Source organism: Triturus cristatus, chromosome 1_2 (genome assembly GCF_964204655.1).
Source record: "Triturus cristatus chromosome 1_2, aTriCri1.1, whole genome shotgun sequence".
NCBI classification, from domain to species: Eukaryota; Metazoa; Chordata; class Amphibia; order Caudata; family Salamandridae; genus Triturus; species Triturus cristatus.
This window is the reverse complement of record NC_140580.1, coordinates 578,777,604-578,795,835: the sequence shown is the minus strand read 5'-3', so window position 1 is coordinate 578,795,835 and position 18,232 is coordinate 578,777,604. Positions and strand designations below refer to the sequence as shown.

Sequence of the window (18,232 nt, the reverse complement as noted above, 5' to 3'; positions counted from 1 at the left end):
ACTGCATTGAATTTTAACTGTGATTGTTTCCTCCTTCTTACCTCTCAAGCTGCCAAAAAGACCATCTGATTGAGTGGGGATGTTTAATTGGTTCCAAGCTCTCTCACAGGCTAGTGTGCTTCTCTCGTTAATTGTCCACAATTTGCGAGACCTTGAACACAGAGAGGGTTTATTTTGCCTAGACAATGACCTTCATATCCCTGTTGGATTTCTTTATACACTGGCCCATTAACTGGGACTTATGCACATATTTCTGATGACTGGTACACACATTGCCAAAGTCTGGCAACCTACAAGCAGAAATGTGTATAAATCTTCTGGAGTTTGAAACTCTACATCTTCTGAGCAGCCGTACCCTGCCCATAGTAGAGAGACTCCCATAGAAGAGAGACTCGATTAGTCGCATCACAGGCAGGAGCCTTCCAGCGGGTCAATTTCCAGTGGCTTCTCGTCTCACGACGGATGTGATGTCATCCAGGGGCACCGGAGAAGCAGCGGGGCCTTTAAGAAGGAGGCAGTCACAGAGTACTCCCTCTTTGTCCCATGGCCACATGGCGGTCAACATCTCCGGAGGCTCTGGACCTGCGGTGGGGGCTGCATCGTAAACAAACACCCACCCACCCACACCTGGAGCATAAGGTGGAAATTTGAGCAGAAGAGATCAGTTTTGCCTTAGAAATTGGACTGATTGGCTGGCATTGACCCCTTGATGGGGTAATGATCTTGTTCGGCAAAGGGCTGGATGGAAGGGAGACTGAGCAGCTGGTGGTTCTGGACCTTTTCAGCCCTACCCTGGGTTTATGAAGGGGGATTTTCTTGGAGGCCTGTCAGGCCACAGGCACCCGGCAGGGACAGTGCATTATGCATTGCCTTGGAGTTGTATGCGATGGCTATGTATGTTATGTAGCTAACTCTGTGTACTTTTTTACCTCGTCTAGTCAGAGGTGAAAGCTTGTATAAAGGAATGCTGATACATTAATTGGCCAAGAGCATCTGATCGGGAATGAGAATTGTAGGCGCTCGGTACCTGCCCCTTTCAGGGGAGGCATATGGAAAGCAGCTGCTGGCTAGAATTAATGTATGAACTGTTAATCACTAGACTGTGGGATCTAGGATGAATGTATTTTGCTTTATTTATGTCAATTCAATTGCTGTATCATCTGCGTGTGGTCTTCCTTGTTTTGCTTGTGTTTATATCTTGCACTTTATGACTGCCACTTCATTTGTTAATGCTGTTTTCCTTGATTAAACAGCTACGTCAGGGTGATACCTGGCAATTGGAGCATGTCTCTCACTCGTCTTGGGAATGGGATGGTTATTTGGGTGGTGAAGGTCTGCAAATTGCAGGTTGTGTGTGCACTATTTGCATGCTATTCTGTTAAATCTCGGAAAGCTCTGTTTTCTGGGCTATAACAAAGGTGTTCTGTACATAAAACTCAGCTAGGCTTAGCAGAGCTGCTCACCACTTTACAAATGGAAGGTATTCAGCGCTTAATTTGAGCTGGTGCTTTCCGGTACTTGGCACCTGCACTTAATTGCCGGCACCAGCACTTGGAACAGCTGCTCATTTAAAGATGAGCAGGAAAATAGTTATTTAATAATTCAATACATATTTAAAACAACTACTACTAGTCACCCAAACCATTTTTAAAGCTTGGGGGCCTTGAACAGTCTGAATTCTCACAATTGTAGCAGTGTGATGGTTGGTAGTTGTGTAAGTTCTGTTATTGGCGGCGCTGGCACTGGCAATGTGTGGTGCAAGCTGCGGTGGCCTCATCACGAAGGCCCCAGGACTTATTTGTGTACAAATTAAGCACTGAAGGTGTTACAGCAGCTCTGCTATTGTTGTTCTTCGAGGCCCAGCCAGTAGCAGCTGCTGCTGCCAAACGAAACTGGTAGGGCGACGTGGAGGGAAACGGGGTTGTGAAATAAAAAATATAAATAAAATCACTTACCTGCTGCTCCGCTCAGCTCCCGCTGCCGAACGCCTCGTTGCTCCTGCTCCTGCTCCTCTCATCCCGAAAGTGGAAGCACAGGCTCCCCACCCAATCCGGATGCTGCTCTCATGCTATATACCTAGCATGAGAGCAGCACTAGGATTGGTCTGAGCAGCCTGGTTTGCCTCTCAAACAGTGCCTGTGAGCCTGTGGAATTTCTCCAATTCAGCTGTTGAACACAACTTGGTTGGAGAAACATAAGTGCGCATGTCTGCTTGGCAGGCCGAAGACGGCAGGCCAAACTGACGTGCGCACTTATAAGTGCACACTACTCCTCCTTGCCATAGCCCAGACCCGCCCCTCCAACTCCATCTGATTCGGACTACAAATGGAAGCAGTAAGACAGAGATAAATAGCATGATAATAACAATGTTTTAAAATCGTTTTATTTATCATCTGCTGGCAGTGTGTTTAACACCAGTTGAGAGACTCCTGCTTGAACTCTAAGGCCCTGAGTATGGGTTGCCCACTACTGGCAGGGTGTTAACTTTGCACCCATAAACGCAAGTACTGTGCAGTAACACCCCCAGTACAGATCAATTAGGAGTTAATTCCCACAGAATGTGGACTAACTGTGCTAACCCCGCTTTTACATGTGAAATTCCACAGTCTTCCCTTTTCCGTGGGTATTAATGTTCACATTTACCACCTGTTCTAAGGATGTGGTAAATGCGAGTGAGGGGGTCCGGTGAGTGGCGGGTGGAGGATGGGTTCAGAGGGAGGCAGATGGAATGGGATGAAGCCGGCTGACAGGGGGAGGGGGGCATTGCATGTTCCCCACGTGCCTGCAGGAAAGGGTCTGGGTCTAGGACCAGGCCGGATAGCACTTGCTTCCCGAGCCACATGCAATTTTACCGCCAAGATTTTTAGACAGTAAATCGGGTTGCAGTACTACAAGGCAATTCCGCTCCTCTCGAAATCGTGCAGCACAAAAAATAATATCACTGTAACCTCTCATTACCTGGTATACTGTACTCTGAAACCCCGGGCTTTGCTTGTGTGTGCTTTATAAAACTCTCAATGAATAAATAAAGTAAATCTTAGGTATGTCAAGGGCCCTCTTGCGACATGCTCTGTGACTAGCGAGGCCACCACGGTACCTCGCGGAGGGAGTCACAGCGTATCTGTGTGAGCTCCATGCGCCTCAATGAATATGACAGATGTGTTTGCTTTTGTGGCCGTGACGTCATAAGCAGTGGTATGCAATAAACCCGCCTACCGCCTGGGCCTCTGAAAAGGCAGCTGTTCTACTCAGATCAAAATAGTGTGACGGGACCACAAATGTGGCTGACCACAGGTTTCAAAGATAGTATGATTTGATGAGAGGTTTGCATCGCAGCTATGCGACAGCTCGCCCTGTGTGGGTCCGAAGCGTGTGGAATCTGCACAGGAAATATTTTCTGGGTGCGGCCTGTGAGTACAGCATTAAATACACGCAGTCAGGGATGCAGAAATAAGTAGCCTAGGTGAAAACTTCGGTTGCTGCGAGTTTAGGTATGTCGGGTGACTGTAAATGTAAACAACACAGCGTCAGCTCTCCTGTCACGCATTACGCAAAACACAGGAGAAGAGCAGAGCGGCTTCCAAATGGCCACTTATGGTTGCGGGTCACAAACCACATCTCCATCGTCAGCAATTGAGCTTGAGAAAGTTGCTTTTCCAGCTAGTTTGGAGGGTAGACAGTCTGCTCGGTGGGGAACTACATTATTACAAGCCCGGCTCTCGTTGCAGAGATGTTAAATGCATACTTGTGCTGCAGGAAGATCCAAGCTATGGCTGGAGATGGATAACGAATAAGGAGCTGGCCATGGGGGGTGGGTACGGGAGCCTGGACAAACCAGAAGTCCTCAACCCAATACTAATCCGCGCCAGCACCATCCATCTTACAACCTGGTATCCAACACACGTCCCAGCCATCACAGCCATCAACAGTACTTTAATAACCCACACCAACACCATCCCTCTTACAACCTGGCATCCAACACACGTCACAGCCATCACACCGATAAACAGTACTCTAATAAACCACGCCAGCACCATGCTTCTTACAAGCTGGCGTCCAACACATGTCACAGCATTCACACCGATCAACAGTACTCTAATAAACCACGTCAGCACCTTGCTTCTTACAACTTGGCATCCAACACACGTCACAGCCATAACACGTTCAACAGTACTCTAAAAAAACCACACCAGCACCATCCATCTTACAACCTGGTGTCCAACAAACGTCACAGCCATCACACCGATCAACAGTACTCTAATGAACCACGCCAGCACCATGCTTCTTACAACCTGGCATCCAATTCAAGTCACAGCCATCACACCGATCAACAGTACTCTAATAAACCACGCCAGCACCATGCTTCTTACAACCTGGTGTCCAACACACGTCACAGCCATCACACCGATCAACAGTACTCTAAAAAACCACACCAGCACCATGCTTCTTACAACCTGGTGTCAAACACACGTCACAGCCATCACACCGATCAACAGTACTCTAATAACCCACACCAACACCATCCATCTTTCAACCTGGCATCCAACACACGTCACAGCCATCACACAGATCAACAGTACTCTAATAAACCACGCCAGCACCATGCTTCTTACAACCTGGCATCCAACACACTTCACAGCCATCACACCGATCAACATTACTCTAAAAAACCACACCAGCACCAAGATTCTTACAACCTGGCGTCAAACACACATCACAGCCATCACAACGATCAACAGAACTCTAATAAACCACGCCAGCACCATGCTTCTTACAACCTGGTGTCCAACACACGTCACAGCCATCACACCGATCAACAGTACTCTAATAAACTACGCCAGCACCATGCTTCTTACAACCTGGTGTCCAACACACATCACAGCATAACACCGATCAACAGTACTCTAAAAAACCATACCAGCACCATGCTTCTTACAACCTGGTGTCAAACACAAGTCACAGCTATGACACCGATCAACAGTACTTTAATAAACCACGCCAGCACCATGCTTCTGACAACCTGCCATCCAACACACGTCACAGCCATCATACCGATCAACAGTGCTCTGAAAAAACCAAACCAGCACCATGCTTCTTACAACCTGGCGTCAAACACACGTCACAGCCATCCCACCAATCAACAGTACTCTAAAAAAACGCACCATCCATCTTACAACTTGGTGTCCATCACACGTCACAGCCATCACACCGATCAACAGTACTCTAATAACCCACACCAACACCATCCATCTTACAACCTGGCATCCAACACACGTCACAGCCATCACACCGATCAACAGTACTCTAATAACCCACACCAACACCATCCATCTTACAACCTGGTGTCCAACACACATCACAGCCATCACACTGATCAACAGTACTCTAATAAACCACACCAGCACCATCCATCTTACAACCTGGTGTCCAACACACGTCACAGCCATCACACCAATCAACAGTACTCTAAGAAACCGCGCCAGCACCATGCTTCTTACAACCTGGCGTCCAACACAAGTCACAGCCATCACACCGATCAACAGTACTCTAATAAACCACGCCTGCACCATGCTTCTTACAACCTGGTGTCCAACACACGTCACAGCCATCACACCAATCAACAGTACTCTAGAAAACCACACCAGTACCATGCTTCTTACAACCTGGTGTCAAACACATGTCACAGCCATCACACTGATCAACAGTACTCTAATAACCCACACCAACACCATCCATCTTACAACCTGGCATCCAACACACATCACAGCCATCACACCGATCAACAGTACTCTAATAAACTATGCCAGCACCATGCTTCTTACAACCTGGTGCCCAACACACATCACAGCCATCACACCGATCAACAGTACTCTAATAAACCACATCAGCACCATCCATCTTACAACATGGTGTCCAACGCACGTCACAGCCATCACACTGATCAATAGTACTCTAATAAACCACGCCAGCACAATTTATCTGACAACCTGGTGTCCAAAGCACATGTCACAGCCATCACACCAATCAACAGTACTCCATTAACCCACGAAAGCACCATCCATCTTACAACCTGGTGTCCCACACAAGTCACAGCCATCACACAGATCAACAGTACTCTAATAACCCACACTGAGATCATCCATCTTACAACCTGGTGTCCAACACACATGTCACAGCCATCACACCAATCAACAGTACTCCAATAACCCATGCCAGCACCATCCATCTTACTACCTGATGTCCAACACACATGTTACAGCATCACACCGATCAACCGTACTCTAATCATCCATTCTACAATCTGGTGCCTTACACACATGTCCCAGCCATCACACAGATCATCAGTACTTTAATAACCCAGGCCAGAATCATCCAGCTTACAACCTGGTGCCCAACAAACATGTCACAGCCATCACACCGATCAACAGTACTCTAATAAACCACGTCAGCACCATGCTTCTTACAACCTGCCATCCAACACACGTCACAGCCATCACACCGATCAACAGTACTCTAAAAAACCAAACCAGCACCATGCTTCTTACAACCTGACGTCAAACACACGTCACAGCCATCACACCGATCAACAGTACTCTAATAACCCACACCAACACCATCCATCTTACAACCTGGTATCCAACACACGTCACAGCCATCACACCGATCAACAGTACTCTAATAAACCACACCAGCACCATCCATCTTACAACCTGGTGTCCAACACACGTCACAGCCATCACACCGATCAACAGTACTCTAATAACCCACACCAACACCATCCATCTTACAACCTGGCATCCAACACACGTCACAGCCATCACACCGATCAACAGTACTCTAATAACCCACACCAACACCATCCATCTTACAACCTGGTGTCCAACACACGTCACAGCCATCACACCGATCAACAGTACTCTAATAAACCACGCCAGCACCATCCATCTTACAACCTGGTGTCCAACACACATCACAGCCATCACACCGATCAACAGTACTCTAAAAAACCACACCAGCACCAAGCTTCTTACAACCTGGCATCCAACACACGTCACAGCCATCACCCTGATCAACAGTACTCTAATAACCCACACCAACACCATCCATCTTACAACCTGGTGTCCAACACACATCACAGCCATCACACCGATCAACAGTACTCTAATAAACCACGCCAGCACCATGCTTCTTACAACCTGGCGTCCAACACAAGTCACAGCCATCACACCGATCAACAGTACTCTAATAAACCACGCCAGCACCATGCTTCTTACAACCTGGTGTCCAACACATGTCACAGCCATCACACCGATCAACAGTACTCTAAAAAACCACACCAGTACCATGTTTCTTACAACCTGGTGTCAAACACACGTCACAGCTATCACCCTGATCAACAGTACTCTAATAACCCACACCAACACCATCCATCTTACAACCTGGCATCCAACACACGTCACAGCCATCACACCGATCAACAGTACTCTAATAAACTACGCCAGCACCATGCTTCTTACAACCTGGTGACCAACACACTTCGCAGCCATCATACCGATCAACAGTCCTCTAATAAACCACGTCAGCACCATCCATCTTACAACATGGTGTCCAACGCACTTCGCAGCCATCATACCGATCAACAGTCCTCTAATAAACCACACCAGCACCATGCTTCTTACAACCTGGTGTCCAACACAAGTCACAGCCATCACACTGATCAATAGTACTCTAATAAACCACGCCAGCACAATTTATCTGACAACCTGGTGTCCAAAGCACATGTCACAGCCATCACACCAATCAACAGTACTCCATTAACCAACGAAAGCACCATCCATCTTACAACCTGGTGTCCCACACATGTCACAGCCATCACACCGATCAACAGTACTCTAATAACCCACACTGAGATCATCCATCTTACAACCTGGTGTCCAACACACATGTCACAGCCATCACACAAATCAACAGTACTCCAATAACCCATGCCAGCACCATCCATCTTACAACCTGGTGTGCAACACACGTCACAGCCATCACACCGATCAACAGTACTCTAATAAACCACGCCAGCACCATGCTTCTTACAACCTGGCATCCAACACAAGTCACAGCCATCACACCAATCAACAGTACTCTAATAAACCACGCCAGCACCATGCTTTTTACAACCTGGTGTCCAACGCATGTCACAGCCATCACACCGATCAACAGTACTTTAATAACCCAGCCAGCATCATCCAGCTTACAACCTGGTGTCCAACAAACATGTCACAGCCATCACACCAATCAACAGTACTCTAATAACCCACGCCAGCACCATCCATCTAACAACTTGGTGTCCAACTCACATGTCACAGCCATCACACTGATCAACAGTACTCTAATAAGCCACATTAGCACCCTCCAGTCTTCCAACCTGGTGTCCAACACACATTTTTCAGCATCACACCGATCAACAGTACTCTAATAACCCATGCCAGCACCATCCATCTTACAACCTGGTATCCAACGCATGTCACAGCCATCACACTGATAAACAGTACTCTAATAAACTACCCCAGCACCATGCTTCTTACAACCTGGTGTCCAACACACATGTTGCAGTAATCACACCGGTCAACAGTATTCTAATAACCCAATGTGCAATCTCTTCAGCCTCATTTTCCCGCCAAAATCTGGAAAGAAACTCGGTTAGACTCTTTAACAGAGCCTGCCGCTGTAATGAAGAAATACACTAAATACAAAATGAAGAATTCATAATGATTCACTTTTCTTATTGGAATGCGATGATGAATATATTGAAGTTATACAAGCCCTCACACTTACAATGGCCCTAACATTAGCTTCTACACCTACGTGAACCTCTTTATCCACAACTACCCCAGCTCCTACACCTACCTTTACACATGTTTCTAACTCTACCAGAATACCATTACCTCAGACCTGAATCCTTACACCTGCACCTGCACCTCCACTACCACTACACCAACCTCTTCCTTTACACCAAACACTACCTCTATACATGCCACCACTTCAAAACCCAACACAATCGTTAATGCTAACCCTTTTTATTTGTCACGTTGCTGCTTTAAACATGGAAAACATGCTTTGTTTCAATGTTTCTTCTTTAATCATAATTATTCTCAACAAAATAATAATGTTCTCATTTCCTCCTTTAAAAATAATTCCTGAATACGAGAATATTATGGTTATTTTGATTTCTTTTTCACATAACGCTTCGTATGGCATGCCATACACATTTCACAGGCAAGAGATAGAGTAACAGTACTCTTCAACATTATGACATCAGAATGTCAAATATCAGCCTTCTGGTAGACTTCCTTTGAGATTCTACTTTTGTAGTATTTCTATCCTTTACTCACTGCATCTAAAGACCTGGTATCGTTGCTGAAACCTGCATTGTATTATGACCAGAATTTACATAACACAAACAAAATGAGATCAAGATGACCTCAGCAACCCAATATAACCTCCACTACTGGGAAAATACACAAGATGGCAATTCTGGTGAGAGGCAACTAGGTTTTTGACTCTTTCCGGAAACTAAAATGGTCATCATTCTCTGTAAGGGTAGGTGTAAGGTATTCACAGCTTAGGAATGACGGAGTTGTGAGTAGTGTGAGCCCTTAAAAGAATAATCTAAACAGTTTCAGGAGACTGATGCTTAAATTCATCACTCAAGAAAAAGAAGTATAATCTTTGTCTACAAAATTGAGTGAAGTTGTAAACTTCACCAGTTCCAAAGTTTGCACATTTTCTCAAGTTTGCTTGCAACCTAAGTTTCTCCCCCCATAAAAAAGTTTTACAACACATTCTTCTTCCCAGTCTCTTCTGTGAGAGAATTTTCCTGCTAAAATTTGAGCTTTTGGCAAAAATCTTTCTCTTCAACACTATTCACCAGATGGTTCACTTGCTATTGTTTTAGTTAAAAATTTGCAAAGGTTGTGAAATCATGAAGTTTGCAAAGTTTTTTTAATAAAAAGTCACTAAGTTAGTCTCAGAGAAAAAATGTTTGCAGCTTCGCAAACTTGCACTATTTACATACATATCTTTCTTGATTAAAAATTATCATTCTTCTCTTCAGTCGATACCAACCATCATCCTGGCACTATAACTGCCTCCACACACAAATAAATGGACCAACCACCTGTAAAAGCTAAACTTAGTAACAACTATCAACCAAACTAAGAACCCAAATCATCTCTATGTTAAGTAAATGGGTCTAGCTCCAAGTCAAGGTATAAGTCGATGCCAAACTCCTAGTACTACTAATACGTCTTGAAATGTAGATAACTTTGCCACTCAAACATCAACTTTATCTGCAGTTTTCAGATGCGCCTACAAATACCATTTGTCATGGAAGGGGCAAAACAATGAATAGGTCGTGAACTACTGGTAGCTCGCCAGGCACCTGCAAGTGACTCTCCTGTGTACAGCCAGCCTGCTAAATTAGAAGCTTTTCATTGGTTGAATTATGCATATGTATCCCAACATTGAAAAGCTTTTAGTCAAGGTGAAAATATGCATTTTTAGAGCTCATAACCTGATGTCTGGAGAAAAATAGTTGGATTTCCAAAATATGTTTAATATATTTAAAGGTGATGTCTGAGTGATAAATCGTGAGGCATTAGGGAGCCTTATTACAAATGGTATTACCTTTGTGCCAGGGACATTGCAGCTATGACTGTCATTTATTAACCATCTTGAGGCACTCCAAATTGATAAAGCATTTTTCCATTACTGCTGGCTATCCTCCCTGATACACTGAAGTGATCACTGCCTGTAATCATGCATGTTGTTGCCACTAAGTATTTGGGGAATACCATGTGTATACTCCCCCAATATAATTTCCCCCCGTTCAATTCCGGCAGGTTTGACCTGCCAAAATGTAACCAAGGGTGAGATATTTAATGCACTCAGTGATTAGTGGGTGCGTTCAATAAGTGCGTTCAATAAAACCTGGATTTTGCTTAGGAGTCCGAAAACATTGACCCACTCATAATCAGGGCCTAAGTGTTTTTATCCAAGTCGGGATTGAGTGCACCCTGTCCTAGTCCAGCACTTGCCAAGAGTTTGTGGTCTAGGCAATGATTGATTCAAGTTTGACATTAATATCTTAACGTACAGCGAGTCACCAATGGCGTATGTGATTTGCGGTGCTTATCGCCACGTTTAATTTATTATGTACGCAATAGCATAGTCAGTGCCCTTTTGTAGCATTTTTACATCTGATAAAATGTGATGTCTACAAGAGTGATATATAACTCTCAAATTGCCATCATAATGTTACTCCAACAGGTTAGCTGTGAAAGCAAGGGAGCAGAACCCACCCGTTGGCTGCAAGATGTTCTAAAAAGAGCCAGACAAGTCCAGTAAAGAGAGGAGATTGAGTGATAACTCACTACTCTCTGATCACACTTGACTAGGTGTCTGCTTGATGTGCTGAAGTGTGAAAGCCTGTTTGTTGTCCATAAGGACAGTGTGGACTGTGTGTGTGTGAGTGTGTAAGTGTGAATGTGCACTGTGAGGCAAGCGATGTTTGGTTTGTGCAGTACACCCCCTCACGGTGCAAGTTCTAAGGAAAATAGTGAGGGGCCTAATTATCATAATCAATTAACAATGATATCACATGGAGTGAAGCCACTGGGATTAATGTCATGCAGGGGCGGCCGGGTATTTTTGGAGTGAGGGGGGCAGACGGGACACACACACGCACATACACATAACACTCACAACCATGCATTCACACACGCACGCACACACACAAACTCATTCATTCACAACACTCTTTCCCAAACATTCATACTTGCACGCACAAAACAATTTAAAAACAAAACAAAACACACACCTGCAACCAGCTCTGCGCTGCCTCGGCTGTTCTAGAAGGCTTGGGACTGCTGCCTTTCCTCATTGGCTGACCAGGTCAGCCAATGAGGGAAGGCAGCAGGCCCAATGTCATCACAGAGTGGGATGGGGTCAGTGAGACTATTGACCCCACACAATTCTGTGATGAAGCGTCACTGATTGACACTCGACCCCGGGCGCTTCAGGGCTTAAAACTGAAGCGCCCAGGTGCGAGGCAATCAGTGACGCCACCCCACGTCACTGAGGGGAGGGCCTCAGGGCCCTTTGCTAAGCTGAGGTCATCACGCCCACAGGAGCAGTGACTTTCTCAGTCCAGCAAAGTTCAGTTCAGGCAACCAGGAGCTTGCGCATGTTGTGCATGTCTGGCTGCCTGAACTGAAAGTGAACAGTGTCTATCAGGCTGACCTTTGTTCAGCCTGACAGACACTGTTCCTACGGGACAAAAGGTAGAGTGGCGCGACCCCTCCGCCGAAAAGGACTGGCCGCGCCTGATGTCATGCCCTTATAGCTGTCATCGCTTTCCTAAGGGGCCGATAGGGCAGATCGGGTCGCCTGAGTCACATAGGATGAGGTCCCAAGGCAAACAAAGGAAAATCCACACAGGACATGACAAAAGTCCAAACCCTGAAGCTTTATTTAAAATTGAATATCATGACAGAAAGCGAAAAGATTAGTTATTCAGGCAATTCAAATCAGCAAGAGGATGACATAAGCTCAGCCACAAATATATTTCACGTATAGACTCGAATCACAACCTGTCGTAGAGACTGCTCAGTAGGAATAAGGAAAAAAGTTCTCACAAACATCCCAAAAGCAGCACATTTTATAGTTTCACAGTAGTAGTGAATAATGCCCTTTGCATAGTTTGAAGTGGCACGTTGGCCTGCACTAAAAAGCAGGGCCAGACTGGCCGTAGCGGGCTCCGGGCGTTTCCCCGGTGGGCCGCCAGGGTGGGGGCCGGTTTGGGGCCCTGGGGGTGCCTTTCTTGTTACCGGGGGCCGGCAATATCGGCCCCCTGTAACAAAATCGGCCCAAACCGGCCCTAGGAAACAGCTCGGTCGCACCCCCCCACTGCTCCACAGGGGGGCCCACTGAGCAGTTTGCCAGGGCCGGTTATGGGTCCCAGTCCGGCCCTGCTAAAAAGATACACTGACAATAACCAATCAACATTGTAAAAGTTCAATTATGTAAAACAGGCTACTCTAGATACCGTCCCGAACTTAATGAGCAATAAGGTCTTTTCATCTACATACAGGTGGAACAGTGCACTGCTGAACAATGCCTTTTTGAGAACATGAATGAAGCACAGTTCAACTAACTGTGGTGTGTCAACCTTGAGCATTGAAAGATTATGTGTATGCCTCTGGCAGTCAGGCGTTCTCTGAAGCACAATCATTGTTACAGCACAAATAAACAATACCATGGAAAGAGCACAATTTCCTCTGTTTTATGAAGAAAGGGATAACACACATTGAACAAAATCCTGCATGCTGTCAATTTTTAAAAGCCAGGTTTCTTTAGCTGTCAGTGAGGCCCAGACCAGCAGGCCCAGAAAATTTGTTTTGCAGCCTACTTATGCTCACTTAAACACACCAAAATAGACATACATTTGTTTTTAATAAATCTGCACTTACATAGCCATCTTTTTTTAAAAGGTCAAAAGATATTTTACAAAAATACACATTTCTACTTTTTATTAACTTGATGTATTGTTTTCCACACGTTAAGCTCAATGTGACAATATTTGTAAAGAGATACGTGGTTATTACATTTCTAAACTGCTTTCAGTAAATAAGCAAAATGTGCTGGGTGTATTTTTAAACATTAGACTTGCCGTTAAAGCGTGTTTTTTTTCCTGATGGTGCTATTGATTCAGCTTCACAAGCATTAAAAGTGCACATCTGTGTCATTACACACGATAAAGGATCACATGGGGCTACCTTGAAGATTTATGACATCCACAAGACCAGACCACTGTAAGTTTGCTTCCTGCTGCCATGTGACTCTTGGGTAGCTCGAACAAGCATGGGGTGGGTTCTGGAAAGGGAACATCTTTCAGGTAAGCAATTTAACAGATTAAGCAATTCAACAGAATAAAGAACAGTCACAATTAAAAACGATAGGGTGAATTATTAAAAGTGCAAAGCAATCATTTAGGATAAAAGTGCTGGCAAAGGGAAGAAAGAGGAGTAGAAATTAAAATCTGACAGGACAAAGTACACTAAATCTTGTGGGCACAATGGGGGTCATTATGATGGCGGTCCGCCCGCCATCACAACCTCATTTACCCCCCCGCCATATTACCATGGCGGGGGGTATCGCGGCAGACACAAGGTGCGTCCGGCGCTTTTCCGCCGGTCGGCAATCATTACGATTGCCGACCAGGCGGAACTTGGCACTGATATGGTGGCGGTGCCTACCAGGCACCGCCATCCATATTAGGATGGGTGTCCTCAAAGGCCTTTCCATGATGGCGATGCCGCCATGGAGAGGCTGGCGGGAATTGCTTTGGGGGCCCGTTGCGGGCCCCCGGAGAGGGGGTGGGGGGCTTCACTTGGGGGGTACCTATAGTACACCCCTATATTGCCATGCACAAGGTGGGAGGCACCGCGCGGTGCCTGCCACGTTGTGCATGGCAATGCACAACATGCCTGTTTGGCATTGCGGCGGGTGCTGCCTACAGCAGCACCCGCCGCAATGGCAATGATGCGGAATGCGACCGCCAGGGTGGCGGTTGCATCCTAATCAGTGGTGCAGGACCGCCGCACTGCTGGCGGCCAGTCCCAGCACCGCTAGGGTGCCGCCATCCTAATGGGGCCCTAAGTGTGAATGTAGGAAATGGGCCCAGCGTGGAATGAGAAAATGATAAGAGGCTATGTGCAAAGACTATATAAAAGGGTCTGCAAATGGCCATGGGACATACACAAGGGGTGTAAAGTCATTGAGACATCTAAAAACAATGCAGCCAAAATATAATTTGAAAGAGATCGGCAGCAGAGAGGAAGTCAGTTTAGGTTGACATCTGAGAAGAAAAAAGAGAGAGAAGCCACAGTATAGTGTGGGTTATAAATGTAGTGTTAAGACCACAAAACAAGGCAGCGAACAGTAATTCTCTGAATCGAAATATAATTGATTTATTAAAGTGGGAAGGGATCTAATACCACCCCATGGTATTCTAAGACTATGTGTGCATCTAAACACCAGTATAACAAATGATGTTTACAAAAAACTCCAGGCGTCTATATCCTCCTACACTTGCCATATACCATAGGTGTGGAGTTCTCCGCCAAAAGGGTGGAGACCTCCGCAAACGAGGGTCCACATATACATCCTGAGACACCATGGTTGCAATACCATTATGCTACATCTAACCTTGTAAGCCTCAATACAATATGTACCAAGTAACATGTAACTCACTTATTCATCCCAGTATTTTCTCTTACAACTACATTAGTCATTCACACATATGTGCAAGTATGATTCATTTAATAACACCCCACGCGTAGTGTACAGATAATAATACATGTAGGATTACATATCTTTATTATCACATACATCTCCTTACATATTTTATTAAATCTAGATCTTGAATATTGTTTTTTTCAGAGATCACTATGGAAACTATGACAATCCAAGACATGTTATCCTTATTTAATTTATGTTGTCCTTATTTAATCACTGTGTGAACATCCAGGATTAGATGTAGTCATAGCAGGCGTCTTCAATCTACATAACCTTGGTGCGGACACCACGAGCAATGGGATTAGCTGTCTGGCAGAAAGTAGTTTAACAACTTCTCCCAGGTGTATAACCTCGCCTCCGCAGAGATAATAGCAAGGAATGCTCAGCCAAATGCCTCTTGTGTTCATTCCTTCAACAACAGTACAGCATTAGACTATATCTTTACAAGATGTAGGATAACAACATTAGAGAGTGAGAAGACAGTCCGGTCATCTTCCCTCATAAATGCACTCAACAAAGAAAAGCAAGCATCCTACCATACTTTGTCTGCTTGAGATGTCCTTCACACGTCCGTGTGAAAACACGTTTAGGTTTTCTTTAAGTACCCCTCACCCAATAACCTAGCTGGTGGCATGCTTCATCATTGAGGTACCACTCGAGACACCTAGTGCATCAAGGATGTGCTATAACACCTGCTTACATTGGAGCAGGTGTTTCTGGGTACTCTCAAGTGAAGAAAAGGGTGACTTAAAATTGCTTCCAGGTTGGCAGCCAGTACGGTATATTTAATAGAAGCAACCTTGGTCAAAGTTTAAAAGCAGTGATAGATGTGCTCTGAGAAAGCAATGAACTTTCACATCCTAAGTCTCGGTCAACATGTTTCAGCCATAATGTCTAAATGCCCTTTGGGTCAGGATAGCTTTCTTCAGGACCAGTATTGCATGTGTGCTATGGCATGGGACATTCAATTCACAGTTCGTAACTTACAGTTGTCTGTGCTTACTTAACCCTTTGAGTCTCGGTATTCAATATCAAACGAGGAAGGCATCATTGTTATATGGTAGTAGATTATTCAAGGGAGCATGGGCATAGCATTCCCAGCGCTCTTTCGCCATGCATTTAGTTCCAAGCATGATGGAACCTCTGTGCCCCGGAAATAATTCACAGTAGGCTGCTAATTGTGTTCTGTATTGGAAAGCATGGAGACAATTACAGGATGCAGGCTTAATTCTACATAGTGTTGCTGTCCATGTTGTATTGGCAGTGCAATGTGAAAATGCACGCACTGCAATTGAACGTTGCTTTGACAGCGCAATGTATAAGAAACATGCATTGTGTGAGGTAATCAGGCTCATAGTGATTAGCTTAAAGTGGTAATGCACACAAAGTGATGTAAAGATAATGACACAAATATGCATTTTTACGTTTCTTCAAGATCAAAATAACATACTTATTGCTCGGTATTGTTTCACAAAATGGAGGCTCCGAGGGGGCGAGCCCTGTAGTCACACACTGTAGGGATTATGTGTAATGTTGTGACAAGACCTTTCCTCGCAGAGTTATTTTTAGGAAAAGATTCTGATATAGGGCCCCCCAACCCACACTTACTTCGTCAAGGGTGATCGTCCGTTTTTGTAACCGATTTCAGACCCCTGGAGCTCCGTATGCTACTTGCTCCCAAGCTGCATCCAACTAAATACTTTGGTGCAGTGCTTCTGGGTGTACATCACTTGTACATGAGCTTTTCCACGTTGCGTCGCATCCCCGGCGGCGTCCATGGTAACCGTCCGAGTGCGGTTATGTACTACAATCAAAGAGAGCAATCGTTGCTATAGAAATCACTACTATACAAAGAAATATGGCCAACATGGCAAAATTAAGCTACCTCATTGAAAAGAAAAGCAATTACTAATCAGCCACTCTACCGTAAAGAGCGCTGTTATGAAATGAAAGATGACAATCGTGGCAAATCAGTCCTGGCTCATTAAGACGAAAAAAGAAAAGGGATTACTAATCATTCTACCTCATAAATGCTAGCCTGTTTGGGATCAAATTGGAATATATGCTTGTTAAAATACAATCTACCCAAAACACTGACTGGGTTCCTAGGCCCAAGCTTTAAAAAAAATCATAACAGGCTTTAGGATGACTCGGCATGAAGAAAGTGACCCTGCAATGCTCAGATTCACAGAACTAACTTAAGACAAAATCCTAAACTTACTACCATTTTCGTATTCACAGAAGGCACTTACTCGTTTTGGTATTCACAGAAGACACTTACTCACTTCGGTATTCACAGAAGTTAGGAGCCCTAACTTTAGGACTCCTAAATGCCTTCTGTGAATACCGAAAGTCTTAAAATTAGGATTTTACTCAGTTAGGATGTTTTTTGGGTGGCCAATCTCCCTCGGCGCCAGGGACGCCTTTTACACTCCAGGTGTTTCTCAGACATAGAGCTCCACACTGGATGTGCGGTGCTCCTTAGGTGGTTCTCGTACACACTTGACAACAATGACAATTACTGATGACTGTCAGTGATTCTCCATGTGACGGGTCTATCACACTCTTTTCTCTTCTCTTCTTTCATATTCTTCTTTGCGATATGGTTCTGTGGCCTTGTGCCACCCTTTTGCTCATCGCTATTTTGTGTGACGTGACATGGTACCACTCTTCTTCTCCTCACTCCTCTAATTCTTCGCTACGTTGCTTGGTGACATCTTGCCATGCTCTTCTCCATGGCTCTTCCATGATGTGGCATCATGCCACGCTCTTCTCCCTTTTGACCAGGGCTCTCAATGTGACGTGCACTTCCCATGGACATCCCTATTATGTTCTGTTCCGAGGACTGATTCTCTTCTCCTCTGTCTACTGAACGGGCCTC

General features: G+C 45.1%; 1 long non-coding RNA gene across 1 annotated transcript in view; it reads right to left on the bottom strand.

Moving 5' to 3' along the window:
* LOC146867662 (uncharacterized) overlaps window positions 1-17,017 on the bottom strand; it is a 79,531-nt gene extending 62,514 nt beyond the window's left edge. The window contains exons 1-2 of the long non-coding RNA XR_014966119.1: window positions 16,960-17,017; window positions 13,830-13,926 (exon numbers count right to left, since the gene is read on the bottom strand). This is a non-coding gene — a long non-coding RNA (uncharacterized LOC146867662). The remainder of the gene's footprint in view (window positions 1-13,829; window positions 13,927-16,959) is intronic.
* Window positions 17,018-18,232: the final 1,215 nt, after the last annotated feature.